The sequence below is a fragment of the Danio aesculapii genome, chromosome 14, assembly GCF_903798145.1.
Source record: "Danio aesculapii chromosome 14, fDanAes4.1, whole genome shotgun sequence".
NCBI classification, from domain to species: domain Eukaryota; kingdom Metazoa; phylum Chordata; class Actinopteri; order Cypriniformes; family Danionidae; genus Danio; species Danio aesculapii.
The window spans coordinates 21,445,507-21,463,653 of NC_079448.1; positions in this window are offsets into that span (position 1 = coordinate 21,445,507).

Genomic DNA, 18,147 nt, shown 5'->3' on the forward strand with positions numbered 1-18,147 from the left:
TGGACAGACCTAACCATGGTTTATTTTATTTCACACACACACACACACGCACACACACACACACACACACACACACACACACACACACACACACACACACACACACACACACACACACACACACACACACACACACACACACATTTGCTTTGGGTCATTGTCCTGCTGGAAGATAAACCGTCTCCCCAGTCTGAGGTCAAGAGCACTCTAAAGCAGGTTTTCATTCAGGATGTCTCTGTACATTGCTCCATTCATCTTTCGCTCTATCCTGACTAGTCTTCCAGTTCCTGCTGCTAAAAACATCCTCACAGCATGATGCTGCCACCCCCTTGCTTCACTGTAGGGATGGTATCATTAGAAATGAGTTCAATTTTAGTCTCATCAGACCTGAGAATTTTATTTCTTATGGTCTGAGAGTCCTTCAGATGCTTTTTGGCAAATTCCAGGCGGGGATACCATACAGGCCTGATTGGTGGATTGCTGCACAGATGGTCGTCCTTCTGTAAGGTTCTCCTCTCTCTACAGAAGAACGCTGGAGCTCAGACAGAGTCACCATCGGGTTATTGATCACCTCCCTGACTAAGGCCCTTCTCCCCCGATCACTCAGCTTAGATGGCCGGCCAGCTCTAGAAAGAGTCCAGGTGGTTGCAAACATCTTCCACTTATGGATGATGAAGGCCACTGTTCTCATTGGAACTTTCAGAACAGCAGAAATGTTTCTGTAACCTTCCCCAGCCTTGTGCCTCTAGACAATCCTGTCTCGGAGGTCTACAGACAATTCATTTTTCTCCATGCTTGGTTTGTGCTTTGACAAGCACTGTCAACCCTGGGCCCTTATATAGACTGGTGTATGCCTTTTCAAATCATGTCCAATCAGCTGAATTTACCACAGGTGAACTCCAATTAAGCTGCTGAAACATCTCAGGAATGATCAGTGGAAACAGAATAACAGAATGTACAATTTGAGTTCAATTTAGAGCTTCACGGCAAAGGCTGTGAATACTTATGGACATGTGATTTTTCACTTTTTTTATTTTTAATAAATCTGCAACAATTTAAAAAAAAAATGTTCACATTATCATTATGGGGTATTGTGTGTAGAATTTTGAGGAAATACATGAATTGAATCCATTTTGGAATAAGAAAAAAAATAAAATGTGGAAAAAGTGAAGGGCAATGAATACTGTCTAGATGCACTGTACACACAAGAAGAAACCAAAATTTTAAACTGTGCATATGTTATTATGTGACAGCAAGATCATGCTTTGGACTGCCGTAAAGATGCTGAGGGGCATTTATTAAGTTTTTTGTTAATTATACAGCATTTTAGATGACTTTCAGTGTTATTTCTCAATGTTCTTTCATGCTGTTTACTATCTTAATTAGCTGTGTTTTTGAAGTTTGAAGTTTAGGGAATTTTCTCCACAAATTAAAACTCGAAATTCCACAGTATGTCAATGTTTTCACTGTCAGTCACTAGTGGCTTCTGTTGGTGGGGAATAGCTATAGAGCTGCTTGAACATATTATTTTATAGTTCATTTTTTAGTGCTTAAAATTGTTCTGTACACACTGTTCAGGAATTTATTAGAATAAGTAACCAAATTAACTCATTTACAGTTTTTTTCCCCAATTGCTTACATTTTTAAAGCACTGTCACTTTTTTTTTTTTTTTTACTTTTTTTTTTACACAATTCTCAAAACTGCACTCTCAAAATGCCTCACACCTCATTCTAAATGTAACACTGCATTTGAAATGTCATAAGCATGTCAGAATGAAGCATTTGCATCAAATGACAAACACATACTTCATAAAAGTAAATGTTTGGATAAATCATGTAAAAACAGTTGTTCTAAATCTAAAGTGCTTTGCTCTTTCATAGGCTTACATCTACATGTTAATACATATTCTACAGTGAAAATAATCTACTGAGTGAAATAACAGGTACACTGTAAACACCAATGCAATGCTGTGAGGGAACAGAACATATTTATTATGCCAAACATTACTGGTGTGTACGGTATCATGCAACAAAACCATAAACATGCTATATGTAAAAAAAAAAAAAAAAAAAAAAAAAAAAAATATATATATATATATATATATATATATATATATAATATATATATATATATATATATATATATATATATATATATATATATATATATATATTAATAATAATAATAATAATAATAAAAACGTAAAGCAAAAGTATATTTTCCAGAATATAGTAAAGAACACAATTGTTCACTACCTGACAAAAGTCTTGTCGCCTCTCCGAGCTTTAAGAACAACAAATAATAGCTCGACTTTTAGTTGATCATTTGGTATCAGAACTGGCTAATATGAAAGACAAAGGCCTTTATATTATGCTTATTTTACCTAAATAAAATATGATCATGCCTTGGTGTTTAATTATTTGAATAGGACAGTAAGGTCTGACTTTGCTTAGACAAAAGTCTTGTCACTTAACAGAAATAATATAAAGTCATGGTGCAGTGGAAAAATAATTAATATTGTGTATGACTCGCATGAGCTTGGAGGACTGTATCCATACATCTCTGTAACGACTCAAATAACCTCTTCATAAAGTCATCTGGAATGGCAAAGAAAGTGTACTTGAAGGTCCCCCGGAGTTCATCAAAATTTATTGGATTCATCTTCAATGCCTTCTCCTTCATCTTACCCCTTGACATGCTCAATAATGTCCATGTCTGGTGACTGGGCTGACCAATCCTGGATTACCTTGACCTTCTTTTCTTTCAGGAACTTTGAGCATCCGTTGCCTAGAGATGCATCATGCAAGCACAGGGTTAGCTGCCATACATTTTACAGAGCCAGGCTGAGAAGATTTTCTCTATTTTTTTTCTAGAGGAAATTAGGACTTAAAAAAAGTAATTATGCGGTATATACAAAACAAATTGCGGATGGGGAGAAAACCAATTTTATCTGGACTAGAACAGCCTGGTGTCCCATCACCTTTGACCTATTTATAGGCCTATACTACTGTAAAGCAGTGATTGGTTAGTGATCAGTTAAGATGTTGGTGTTTCCACATTTGAGGAGTGTGTGACCTTAAGCGTAGCATTTTGATTGGTTGTGTTTGGAAAAAGAAAGCAGGTAGCTTTCTGTTAGATTTTGTGTTTTAGGAGGAACGTTGTGTGTAGAGCTTTGAAAAAAAAAGTGTTTTATGAAATTGAAAACTGAGTTCAATGCTGACAAATAACTTCTGGTTTTGGAGATTCAAGGCTCTATTTTAAGGATCTAGGCGCAAACTCTAAAGCGCATGGATGCAAAGCATTAAGGGCATATCCGAATCCACTTTTGCCATTTTAAGGACAGAAAAAAAATCCGCTCTGCACAGCGGCGCATGGTCTAACAGGGTTGTGTGTATTTTCTTAATGAGTTATGGGTGTGTTTTGAGAATAAACCAACCAGTCTGTCATCTCCTATTCCCTTCAAGAGTCAGTTGCGTCGCGCCATGGCGCATTTGCTATTTACATGGTGGACTTCGTAAGTGGAAAAACTGAAGGCTTCACTGGTGAGAAAACAGTTAAACAGACATCTGCAGAGCAAGGATAAAGAATGAGCCTCCTCCAATCGGCCTTTACTTTCACTTTCTCTCTTTTATGGATAAGGAAATGGTGTTGTATGCACTCCGCTGAAGACATCTGTTAGCCTACATAATTAATTTAGTTTTAATTTAGTTACACGCAGAGATTTGATTCAAAACTATGTCTGAATTCAATTCTAATTTCCAGCAAACAAATAAATTAACAATAATACCGAAGTGTGGTCAACAATCTGAGTTATATCCAAACACACATGCTATGCCCCATATGGTCCAAAACCTGACAGGTGGACAAATCTAAGCTTGTTTTTAATAAATATGCATATAATAATTTAGGCTACTAATAATACTAACATTATAAAGCAAGTTGTCATGAATAAACAAAAAAATATATATTTTGTAATATTTTATACCTTTAATTATTTTTCATTTGTAAAGATACATATGTATTGCTTTACACCCTGTGTGTATTAAGCAATGTGTAAGTGAGGCGCACAACTAACACGCTCTGCGCTAGACTTTAGTACTGCTTTCAGCTGGTCTATTGCACAGTTCCTCTATTTTAGTTCCTCAAAAATGCAATACATGCCAACAATGCGCCTTAAAACACCTTTTTTCCAGACTGGAACACCCTTGAGTCCACAAAGTGGCGCAAACGGATTTGCTATTTAAACAACGTGGTGGAAAACGGGAAAATTAGGGTTCCGTTGGTCTAAAAATAGCATTCCGTCGAGGCAAACACGTCTTGCACCTTATTGCACCGGGTGTATAATAGGGCCCTAAGAGTGTAGTTTTGCAATTTGAGTAGGTTGTTTCAGAAATTGTGTGACATGAAAAGATTTTGTGTCAGCACAGTGGTTAGCGTGCTGACATATGGTGGGGAAACACTTCGAGTTCGAATCCCGGCTTGTGGACATTTGCTGATCCTACCCTCCTCTTTCCCACGTCACTTTTAGTCAACTTACTGTCCTGTCAAATAAAGGCAAAAAAGGCAGAAAAAAATCTTAAAAAAAGAAAAGACTTTGTAAGCAGTCGGAAAAAACCTGTAACTATCGACACCCACTATTTTGAAAGTTCTGCTTGGTTTATGCAGAACCAAACTGAACAACTAGTTGTTGTTGCATTCACGTATGTATTAGAGTTGTTGTTTTTGTTGTTGTTGTTGTTTTTCAGTTCTGTGTGCACAGTGCATGCAATCACAGGGATAAGGTTCATCTCAACGCGTAGTGTTGCCAGATTTTGCTAGCAAAACTGCAAGTAAGATGAAGTCCATGATAAACTTAAACCCAAACACTGTATCTTGGAAATCAGCCACACACCAAAATATCTTAAACCTGCAAATGCCAACTTTATTAACTCCATAAACTGGATCACTTCATGAGCCAAAGCCAAATATGCTTCTGTAGATAAGTGTCACTTTAAGTGTATTAAGTGGACGTGGCAACACTTCAAGAGCAGTCTTTGTGACAAGTGGTGATACTCCAAAGATGAATGGGTCAAATGGGTGGAGTTTGACCCAGTTATGCTTTGAGTAGGGCTGGGCTATCAAAAATAATCAAAAATAAATCGCAAATGTTATTGAGCAAAGCTACGACTGTCATACACAACTTGTCAGGGAAGCCTGGTTTGATCTGTAGTAAATCTCCTCCAAAGGCCAGAGAATGCACTTGAGGAAACTCCAAATACTAAAAGAAACATGATGAAACCTATGAAATTTACAACACGATTGCTGAATAAACTGAAATGGAACTGCTTAAATTAATTCAGCATGACTGATAAGCACAAGACTATGAAATCATTCCACATAAGGATTTATTTCAACACTTGACTGAATTATGAAGTGAGTTTGGAGTCAAACCATGTTATTATATGAGGTAATTTCAAGTGCCCAAAACTTTTTTGTGTAGTAAACGCTGCACCATCTGAAAGCATGTGGCAGAACTGGCTTTACTGAAAAAATCCACATTAAAATAGTCTTCAATTATCTCCTAGCCTTATGTTTTAAGGGAAAAAAGAGGTCAATCTTGCTGTATTAGCCGGTGTTCGCTGTGATACCAATGTTAGAGCTGCAACGCTGGTTTTGTTACTTACCCACCACATTGCCACCACTATTTAGATTTTTAGTACTAAAAAGAATTTTGTAAAAATCATCAAAGGTTTTCCTCAGTGATAAACAATTTTAAATGTACTTCTTTGGATGCAGTCACATGCTGTGCATCTATGTACTGTAGTGTTGTCAAAAGTATTGAGTTTGGTACCTGTACAGAAATTTTAAAAATGTCCATTTCCCGCTAACATTTGAGCAGTGAATAGTACTGATTGGTTCTGAAATTCCAGTATCGTGTCACTGTCCACTTTATTAGGTACACCTTACTAGTACCGGGTTGGACCCCATTTTGCCTTCAGAACTGCCTTAATCCTTCGTGACATAGATTGAACAATTTACTAGAAATATTCCTCAGAGATTTTGGTCTATATTAACATGATTATCATTAATTTGCTGCAGATTTGTCGGCTACACATCCATGATGCAAATCACTCGTTCCACCACATCCCAAAGGTGCTCCATTGGATTGAGATCTGACATGATGCGTTATTCTGCTGGAAGTAGCAATCAGAAGATGGGTACACTGTAGTCATATAGGGATGGACATGGTCAGCAACAATACTCAGGTAGGCTGTAGCATTGACACGATGCTGAATTGGTACTAATGGCCCCAAAGTTTGACCACCACCAGCCTGAATCGTTGATACAAGGCAGGATGGATCCATTTTTTTATGTTGTTGACGCCGATTTCTGACCCGACCATCCAAATGTTGCAGCAGAAATCGAGACTCATCAGACCAGGCAACGTTTTTCCAATCAAATATTGTCCAATTTTGGTGAGCCTTTGTGAATTGTAGCCTCAGTTTCATGTTCCTGTTTCATTCGTCTTAAGGTTCGAGTTGTGCTTTCAGAGATGCTCTTCTGCATACCTTGGTAGTAACAAGTGGTTATTTGAGTTACTATTGCCTTTCTATCAGCTCAAACCTGTCTGCTCATTCTCCTCTGACCTCTGGCATCAACAAGGCATTTGCGTCCAAAGAACTGCCGCTCACTGGATATTTTCTCTTTTTCCAGACCATTCTCTGTAAACTCTAGAGATGGTTGTGCATGAAAAATCCCAGTAGATCAGCAGTTTCACAAATATTTAGACCAGCCTATCTGGCACCAAGAACCAACCTTCCCCATTCTGATCCTCGGTTTGGAGCAGGTCCGAAACCCCCTACTACTCAGTAGGTACTGCATTTGAATTTAAACATACTACTCGGCCGTTAGAAAAGTATGTTCTATACAGTATGAATGTAAGAAGTATGAAAGGAATTTGGACGTTTTGTCAGTTGCGTCGCTTCACTCCCATTCATGAATTCTCTCGCAAGGCATCATGGGATAGCGCAGCATGCATGGGATGCGCACTTCAGAATCTCGCCGGAAGTAGTAAGTCATCCGGGTACTTCTTGAAAACTGATTTTCGAATTCTATGAATTTGGACATACTACTCGGCTCGCATACTGATTTTAGCGTATTGTATAGTATGGAAGTATGCGGTTTCGGACGCAGCCCATGTCTACATGCTTAAATGCATTGAGTTGTTGTCATGTGATTGGCTGATTAGAAATTTGAGTTAGCAAGCAGTTGGTCAGGTGTACCCAATAAAGTGGCCGGTGAGTGTATCTGTTTGAGTGTATGGATGGATCTTGAGGTTTAAGGGTGGGAGTTATTGTGAATAGAACTGTCACTTGAAATCTCCAAGACCATTGTTCCTAGACTCATTTTGAAATTTCACATTTTATAAGCGCCAGTCGCTTAATAAATAATATGATTTGGATTGATGCGAAAACATGCAATCCATCACCAATTTTAGCAGCGTTGCGTTTGTCTGCCCAGCCCTCTATGCAGTAAATGAGTTTCTCACAGCATCGGTGTGAATGGAAAGAGCAATCTCTTTACCTCACAATGTGTGTGTTCTCAGGTTCATTCTCACCTAGCACACACTTCATAGGCTTATCGGATGCGAGGACTGCATGGATGAGCAGCAGTAACAAGTGCAGACTTCCCTTTCTAGCACACTACACAGAACGCCTGAATGGAAGCAGACGTGATTGACCACTGAGCATCCAATTAGTTTACGGCTGGATATCTGTCACCTGTTAGGATGAGATACTGAGTATGTCTGCATCGGTATATTTGAGGACGGACTGATTTGACATCAGAGAAATGAATTTGATCTCTCGCATCAGCGGAATGGAAAGATTTAATTTTTTTATTTATTTTTTTGGAGGCAGGCCGAGGCAGATGAATAATTTATGATTTACACTGGTAATGCATTAAAATGTTTGACTGTGACAAAACTCTTCTAGGGATAACATGAAGATAACATGTATGCTAAAATATAGTCCATCTAAAGGGCTCTTAAATTTTTGAACAGTGTTTGAACAAGAGCTTGTGGAACCGAAAGTTCTATGAAACAAAGCAAACCCACAACTCTCATGCATAAATTGTACAAAACAAAGCCACGTGTTCCTCTTAAGTCATGTGGATTAGGGCCAAAATCAAAGCGATGCATGAAATCTTTTCTGACAATTGTGCAAACGAATTAAAACAGCGCTTCTTTAACCATAAACAAACATGTCATTTCAATATGCTGACATATGGATAAATGCTGTCTCAAAAAGAGTTTGTGAACCAAGCTTAATTTCAAACTATAAATTCAATTTCAGTGCAGTAAGGCATTTAATGTTTAAGAGTAGACACGTTGCAGGCATTTGAATAGATGTCCAGCTTTAGTGTCAGGATAAAGCGTTTTATAAAGCAGTACACACGAAAGAATAAAAGCTGCTCGCTTTGCCTCGCAGAAAAAGAAACATACAGAATTGGAGTGCAAACATAAAAACGAAGGTGATTTTAATAACTTGCGCTGTGAGTATGTGCTGTAACATGTTGAAGTATATGATATGACAAGGATTTCTGCAGTGTGCTGACACAAGCACTGATGTGTAATTAAACTTTGAAGCAGCTAATGAAGACAGATGTAGCCAGCAGAAGCTCGCGGTGGGTTTTATTTAGGGCTTGGGTGCAGCCTGGGCTTCTTATTCGGCAGATATTAAGGATGGTAAGATCATCTTTTTTTTTTTTCTTTTTTATGAGAAGATGGTGCATTTTACAATTCACAACAGTATGTTTAATCATCTGAGGTAATTCTAATGTCAACGTATTTCAACCTTATTGGCTCTTCAACCTTATATTATAGTAAAGTATATTGTCTAAATAATACATATCTCAACATAAGCAAGTGGAGTTATCTAAACTGTTTATGAATGTTTGGTAATAAGCTAATAAACAGCACCCATAAGTAAATTCTATGATATGCACCATAATGTGTCAAAACTATTATATATTTAAACAGTTATACTGACTTGTATATTGACTATTGACTTGCATTATATGGACTGTATTACATCTCCTGTAAGGTTTTGAATGACAATAAAAGGAAACTTAAATTTAAATAAAGAGAATGAACAAATTCTAAGGTTTCCCACACAGTTAAATAATTAAATAAAAATAAAAAAATAAATAAACAAACAAACACATAAATGAATAAATAAATAAATACATAAATACATACATACATACATACATAAATAAAGGTCTCATTGCCTAGGATGTCAATCAAATTAATCAAGCTCTAGCCACGAATAAAATAATAGGCTATTTTATTATTTTAGACGACGGGTTAGTAATTATATTATACATCGTTAAGTATATTCAAGTCAATGAAATAATAATTTTAATCAATATGTTCGTAAAAATGTGGTGGGCCACTGGTTTCTCCCAATCCGTTCGTACATCGGCGTTGCAATGACAGAAAAGCAGGTAGCCTAGTTTCTGATGTTTTCACTCTCTCGAAAAATGCTCTGTTTGCACGATTTGATTAATATCATCTTATCCAAAATACTCTATAAAGATATTTCAAAACTCCTTTGTTGTTTATTGTTTTTAGTAAATATATTTAAGCTATGCCCCATATGGTCCAAAACCTGATATGTGGACAAATGTGGTTATTATATTTATGTAGAAAATAATAATTTTGTAGTATTTTAACCATTTAATTCTTTTTCATTTGTAAATATATTTGCGTATTGCTGTACACTGTTGTGTTTTAAGCAATGTGTAAGCATGGCGCACAGCGCGCTCTGCGCTGGACTTTAAACCTTATTTGAGCTGGTATTTCAGCTTTCAGCTGGTCTTTCAGCTGGTCTAATATCATCATATCCAAACACTTTATAAATAATATTTCAAAACTCCTTTGTTGTTTATTGATTTTAAGTAAATATCTAAAATCTTTTTTTTTTTTTCAGACAGGCCTCTGTAAAATAAAAGTTTAAAATGGCTTAAAACTGTTTATTTATTTGTATTGTATATACCTAAATTGTTATAGCTTTTGTTTGTTTTATATTGGTTATATGTCTTTCTGTTGTATTAATATGTGAATACAATTATGTATACATTATCTCCTAAATAAATCAATAAATAAAGAAATACAGCTGAATCGAGCGCTCTAGCACACAAATGCTGGCATCTAAACACACATGACAACTAAATCAATGGAAAAGCGGTTGTTCCTTCCGCCACCTGGTGGCTATTGCGTAAAGCACAGAAATGATTTTTTTTCAAAAGGCGGCCTTTACAGCCACTGTAAAGCGTGTGACAAACTGCAGTATTGCACGTGCAGAAACGTGCATTCTCAGTAGCCATATCTGTATGACAAATCCCTCTTTCTTTTGAACATGAGAAAGAAGAACATGTATCTGAAACTTATAACAACAAATTATACCCTTCAGTTTTGCAAAATATAGAAAGCTCCCTCTAGTGGATCTGTCATCTGAAACATGCAGTGAAATGTACTCGTATGAATGTATTTCACATTTCTCAAAAATGTAGACTGAGACACATGGTGTATTTCTAATGAGCCTGGGCTACTTTTGTCTAAGCAGATGTTTTAAATAACACACCATGTCACCCCAGACTGACATGCTGTGTAGTATTATGTTTTGTTATGTAGCAATATGACCTTTGGCGATCACAGAACAACCATTCATGTTATGACCAGAGAGCAGTCCATTTCCAAAAGTGCCATTGCCCAAAGCAAGTGGGTGTCAAGACCTCTGGGCACAGTGTTGCGCATAAAGCTTCCCACCAGGCCGTTCTCGTCACTTGTAATTGTTCCTCTGGCCGCATGGCACCTCATTAGTCAAATACAACCTCTATGAGGTATGAATATTAATGACAGACTCCACAGCAACCTGGCTCCCCATCCACTGTTAATGTTTCACATCTGTTTCAGCAGAAAAAAAATACACAGCTCTGCACAGTAGGAGAAAGACTTCTGCGAGTGGTAACATATGTCCATTGGGGAAAGTAAAAAGGAAAATATGTCCATTTCTTCTAATCATTACTTAAAATGTCACGATCTAAATGATTTAGAAATAATCTTAATGTATTAAAGAAGAACTTATTAAGAATGAAATCTCCTAACTGAAGCATGTAGAGCAGTCTTTTAACAAAACTGTGCAGCTGATATGACTTACAGTACTACCTCATTGTTAAATGAAATTCCAGATGGAGTTTAGTTTTAAACTCCTGCAAGGTTTTCTTAGAACTTTTGATGTCCTAAAGTGTCATTTGTCCTGCTGGGAATCACAGCGGTCCTGTTGGGAACTGGGTGTTCTAAAAGATAGTTCTTCTTTTGTTTTTGATGAAATCTTATTAGAAAATTCCCAATAGGTTCCACCAGCTCCAGATTATGATAGAAATTCTAGTGGGAGTCCTTCAGCATTTTTGACTAGCATAGAAAACATCCGAGGGATCCTTTAGGGATGATCTGTGTGTGAAGAACAGAAAAAATGTGGTGTCAAATAAACTATTTGTTTAAATTTGTGACAGTCAAACACTGTTTTTTTTTTTTTTTCCAGGTGTATAGTTGAAACCTGCTGACGTTTTCTGCCCTGCTTTAGGCAGAAAGTCTGTGTAATCTGCTGAATAGATTTCAATGTTAAAGTGTGGTAAATGGAGCTGAAAGCATCTCTGATTGGTGACTGAAAGAAAAACAAAATTACCCAAACTATTTCATGAAAAAATGAAAAAAAGAGATGTTTGGTTAAACTTTGTAAATAGTGTGTGCTTCACTTTTATTCCTTTTTAAATAGACATATCATCTGTGCCCATCTATAAAATCTCACTCTTTGTGTCATTTATGGTTCCATGAAGAACTCTTCAAATGATGGAAATTTTCAATTCTACAAAAGGTATTTAGAGTAAATAATTATTTTGATCCTCTTATTTGGATGTTATGATGCTTTTTTACACTTTCAATAAAGGTACAAAACCTGTCACTGGGGTGGTAGCTTTTCAAAAGGTACAGTTTTGTACCTTAAATGTGCACATTGGTACCTTAATGGCCCCTTTTCACTGAGTGGTACAGTACGGTATGGGTCACCTTTATCAGGCTTGCGTTTCCACTGCCAAAATGGTACCAATAGTAATAGGTGGGCGTGGTGCACGTCAGAAAGTTTCAGTCGACGCCATTCTCGCTCGAGGAAATGTCAAAGTAAAGCTGTACAGGTCGTTCACATATCATATGAGAAGCACTTTTCACAATACAGAGGCTTTATACACATAAATACTTGTGTTTAAATGTTCATGACTAACTTTTCTATTAACATGATTTGATTATAATCAGATCAATGATAAAAACAGCTGTAATGTCTGCAATTGTAAATTACAATTCACGATATAAATGCAACATATATGAACACATACAGACCCTTACAGTCTCCAATATGCTATCAATTACAGAACGACTAAACACAGCACACATTTAGTCCTTATTTGGCTTCAAAAACATGCAACATATAGCTCACAGTCAGTGCAAACCTCTCATCTGTATCTTTAATCTTCACCAGCACATGTAACCTCTTGTTATAAAGTAATTCCATCATTCTGAGTTCATAATAGTCCAAAAGGTGATGATAATAGTTAAACATGGCAGTTTGTTCATGTTTTAGGTTGCTAAAACAATCATTTGCTCCTTTGTTTTTTCCGGCTTCTCCTTTGTTTTTTCGCTATTCACTCTTGCGTTTGTTCATTTCTGACAGGATCGGATGTCAGAAACACTTCAATAATCGCGCACACATTATTATCATCAGCTCAAGAAGTTTGTTATTTCAAATATAGAGGTGCGGTGAGTGCACGCGAGCTCTCTGGAGAAAGTGAAACTGCTCTCACTTTTAGGCGGTCTCGTAAAACAAAAACAGGACATAAGAGATTTTGTTCTTCTTGGCTTTGTAGCTGTTCATCAAGATAATGACAAGGTTTGTTTGTCCTCAGGTTGACCATGGCTTGTTATTATATGTATATATTATTACAGTGTAATGTCTTGGTTGTTTATTTACAAATGGTGCTTCCTTTGTTTTCATTCTCCTGGCTTGTTGCACAAGTGAGTGATGTATCTCTGTAAACCAATAGCGTTCAGTTGTGCATCGAGCTCTGCCTTTTAGTACCCTTTTGTGGTACTAGTTACCCTTGGCAAAGGGTACTCAAAAAGTAGTACGGTATGGTTCGCTTTTAAGTACCTTTTGACAGTGGAAACGGCCATAAAAGCGTACCGAACCATACCGCACCGTACCACTCAGTGGAAACGGGCCATAAAAGTACAACTGTGTACCTTTAGGGTACACATCTGTATCTTAAGGTATTATGAGGTACACATTTGTACTTTTTAGGTATTGATACATGTATGTACATTTATGGTACAAATGTGGCTCTGTAAAGTACAAAAGTGTACCTTTTGAATAGGTACCACCCCAGTGGTTTTGTAACTTTTTTCTGAGAGTATATAAATCTCTGTAACTTGCCAACTAATCAGCTACTTCTAACTCTTATTAAAGTAGACTTTATGATTAAAATGTGTTTTAAGTTGGTGGTTCCAGAACTCCAAACTGATGCTGAATATTTAAAAACTGAAACTGAAAAATCTATACATACTCAACACAACATCAGATATAGTAGCTTATATACAATTTTGTACAAGTTTATGTACAGTGGAGACTGTTATGACATCAGTGTCAAAAATCCAGTAAGTTTTTTGATATGTATTTAAAAAAAGAATGAGCATTTACAGTTGAAGTCTGAATTATTAGGCCCCCATTGCGTTTTGTGGTCCAGAGTCACAAATGAGTGTTTTATTATTTTAAAAACACATCCACTGGTTTGATGTCATGTAAATGAGCTCAGCATAACAGCTTTTTTTTTGCTGCTGAAGTCCCATGTTTACTTTGATTGCTTGATTTTAATCTTTGTTTGGATCATTAGCCTCAAAATGACTCTGAAACTCTGTTTATACGTCTGTGATGTGTGTTTGTGTGTTTACACTTTCTAAAACAACTGTGCGATTTACCACTGCATTAACCAGTACGGCATGAAATCTATAGGGCAATCCAAACCGGTGTGCCTTGATCTAAGATAGCACTGAACTTCAAACAGACACCAGAGGTTGTGTGATGCTTTTGAACATTATGTAGCGAGGGTAATTTCCTGAATGCAGAGATGATCTCTTGGTCCTCTCATCAGGGACTTTGCTCTGGTTTCCCTCGCTCTCTTTATCTGCCTCTCTCTCTCACACATACACACACACACACACAGAGAATCAGTCATGAACACACAACCACCATCTGCTGTTCTACCCGCTAAAATGGTTACTTAGCAACTGGCATTTTTTTTTCTCTAAATCTTTCCATTCTTGCACAGTGTGACAAAATGCGATGGATGTGTTTACTCTGCTCTACAGTAAAGAACCGCATTGTTTTGAATCAATAGAAACACCTTAACACCTTCTTTGGGCTTTGCTGTGTAATGCTGAGAAGAACCAGAAGATGCGTCTGACTTATTGACTAATGTCCCAGGGGAATGAGAATATCTGTTCTTAACTCAGTGGGAAGTTAAAGAACAGCTGTGTAGAAATGTGAACAAGCAAAAAAAAAAAAAAAAAAAAAAAGAAGGAAAAAATATATATATATTTAACAATGACACATTAGAGTGAAATGGTATTGCTGACTGCATTCATTTAGAAAATACTGCAAAGAGCCAGGAAAGATATAGGGCTCTATTTTAACGATCTACGCGCAAAGTCTAAAGCGATTGGTGAAAAGCATTAAGGGCATGCCCAAATTCACCTTTGCTATTTTATAAACAGAAAAATATGCTCTGTGCCCTGGCGCATGGTCTAACGGGGTTGTGCTTATTCTCCTAATGTGTTATGGGTGTGTTTTGAGCATAACATGGCAGTGTAAACGAGGCCTAAGGGTCACAAGAGTCGGCATGGCACATTTGCTATTTACATGGCGGCCTCTGTAAGTGGAAAAACTCCCTCTACTAGTGAAAAAACAGTTAAACAGACCATCTGCAGCGCGATGATAAAGAACGAGCCTCCTCCATTTGGCCTCTTTATTTTCTCTTTACTTTACACTTTTACACTTAACTGCTTTACTTTTGTGGATAAGGAAACAGTGTTGTACGCACTCCACTGAAGACATCCTTTAACCTACATATTTAATTTAGTTTGTTAAGTGCAAAGATTTGTTTCAAAACTATTACTAAATTTAGTTCTACTTTCCAGTAAATGTATAAAAGAACAGTAATAACAAAGAGTGTTATGAACTGAGTTATATCCAAACACACATCCTATTCTTATGCCCCATATGGTGATGCATACATGTTCAAAACCTGACAGGTAGAAAAATCTGTTTTTATTAAAACAAATATATAAATTTGAATATAATAAATAATACTATACTAATAATAACATTATACAAAAGCAAATTGTCATAAATAAATTTGAAAAAACCGGCCTCCGACTTGAAGAAGGCATGGAGGTAGTGGTTTTTATATTTATGTTGAAAATAATAATTTTTGTAACATTTTAATTCTTTATTCGATTTTTTTTTTCATATGTAAATATATTTGTGTATTTCAGTGCATCCTGTGTGTATTAAGCAATGTGTATGTGTTTTGGACCTGCATAGGCACATAACTAACGCACTCTGCACTGGACTTTAGACCTGCTTTCAGCTGGTCAGTGGCACAGTCTATTTCAGAATCAGAATCTGATTTTATTGCCAAGTGTGCTTCACACACACAAGGAATTTGTTTTGGCTACAGAAGCTTCCAGTGTACATAAAGTGACAATTGACAACACAAAATAAATATGAAAAAAAATAAAATAAAAATGATAAACATTAAACAGATGCGGTTATTCAAGAAAAGATATAGGGCGATGTAAGATATCAGTTCCTCAAAATAGCAAAGCACCAACAATGTGCCTTAACACACCTCCTTTTTAGACCAGAACACCCACGAGTCCACAAAGTGGCACAAATGGATTTGCTATTTAAACAACATGGCGCAAAATGTGAAAATTAAGGTTGTGCTGGTCTGAAAATAACAACAAATCATGACAAGCACGCCTTGCACCTTGTTGCACCAGGTGTATGATAGGACCCATAGATAGATAGATAGATAGATAGATAGATAGATAGATAGATAGATAGATAGATAGATAGATAGATAGATAGATAGATAGATAGATAGATAGATAGATAGATAGATAGATAGACAGATAGACAGACAGACAGACAGACATATAGACAGATAGATAGATAGATAGATAGATAGATAGATAGATAGATAGATAGATAGATAGATAGATAGATAGATAGATAGATAGATAGATAGATAGATTGATTGATTGATTGATTGATTGATTGATTGATTGATAGACAGATAGACAGACAGACAGACAGACAGATAGACAGATAGATAGATAGATAGATAGATAGATAGATAGATAGATAGATAAATAGATAGATAAATTTTACATTTGACTAAAACAAACCTTTTTTTTTTTTAGTCAAAAATCTCAAAATTACCAGGGGCAATCTTTCTCTTTAAATGGTGCTGTAACTTTTATTATAGTGTCTGCTTCTCATGCATTAAGGAATAATTGGCATTTCCCATTGACTGTTTTATTTTTTCTTTTTTTTTAATGCATGCCTGAGGTGAAATGATTCTCCAGCGGAGATATTGATGTTGAAATTCAAAAGACTGGACGTTTTTTTTTTTCTGCTTAGTGACCACATACAAGGTGCAACAAGGCTAAAGATTCTCTGGGGAACAAAGCATTTTTAATTTTATCTGTTTCCAAAAGCATTACATAGCAACAAACAACACCACAGCACTTTCCTGTTGGCTGTTATGCACTGCAGAAATTCCCAGGTTTTATGAGCTTATCTAATACTTTGAGTTTTGCTAATTTAGGTTGTTTATTAGAAACCCTGCACCTAAAAGCAAAAGACTTTCTCAGTGTGTGTGCAAATGATATACACACACATACTTGTACAGTTGAATTTTTAGCCCCCTGTTTAATTTTTTCCCCAATTTCTGTTTAATAGAGAGAAGATTTTTTTTCAGCACATTTCTAAACATAATAATTTTAATAACTCATTTCCAATAACTGATTTATTTTATCTTTGCTATGATGACAGTACAGAATATTTTACTAAAAATTGCTTTTATTCTAGCCGAAATAAAACAAATAAGACTTTCTCCAGAAGAAAAAAATATTATCAGACATACTGTGAAAATTTCCTTGCTCAGCTAAACATCATTTGGGAAATATTTTTAAAAGATTAAAAAAAAAAAAGAATAATCTATTCTAATAATTCTGACTTTAACTGTATATGGTTTGTGAGGACTCTTGATAGGCATGATGTGTATGCCATAACCCTCCCCCAAAACCCAACCCTCACAGTAAACCTGTGGCATTTTTTTTAACGACCAAAGATCCTGTAAGTATGATTAGGTATTTTGATTTAAGAAGACACGATGCATGTCTTCATAAACCATCTTAATAGAGTACAACTAGTTCATAACCATGTCATTATAAAATGTTGTACTCAAAAACCACATAGGCAAGTACATTTTCTCATTCACATATACAAATTATATATACTCTGAGGCTCAAAAATGTTTTTTTTTTTTTTTTTTTTTGTAAATGTATTTAATAACTTTTTTCTTCTACTTATTCACTATTCATCCTCTATACTAGTTTTGAAATACCCATGTGAGATTATTTTGTTGTTTTATTTATAAACTGAATTTACATGGATCTTTTAATATATTCAAAAAATACCTCCTCCCCCTGCATTAAATGATAGTCTGCACACAAGACATGCAGTAGTATTGTAGTAATGGTACTGTATACTTAGGCCTTTAGAGGTAAATGCACTATATATATAAAAAAAAACTTGTTTGTATATATTAATATTCAGAAATGTTACCTAATCTGTACATAATCTATAGAATACCTGTATCTGTTACCTAATCTATAGATTACACAAGACATGTTCAATATAGTAACCATAGTCATAGAGGTCACCATATAGAGTAGGAAGCCCTGCCTTCGATTAAAGGAGCCAATC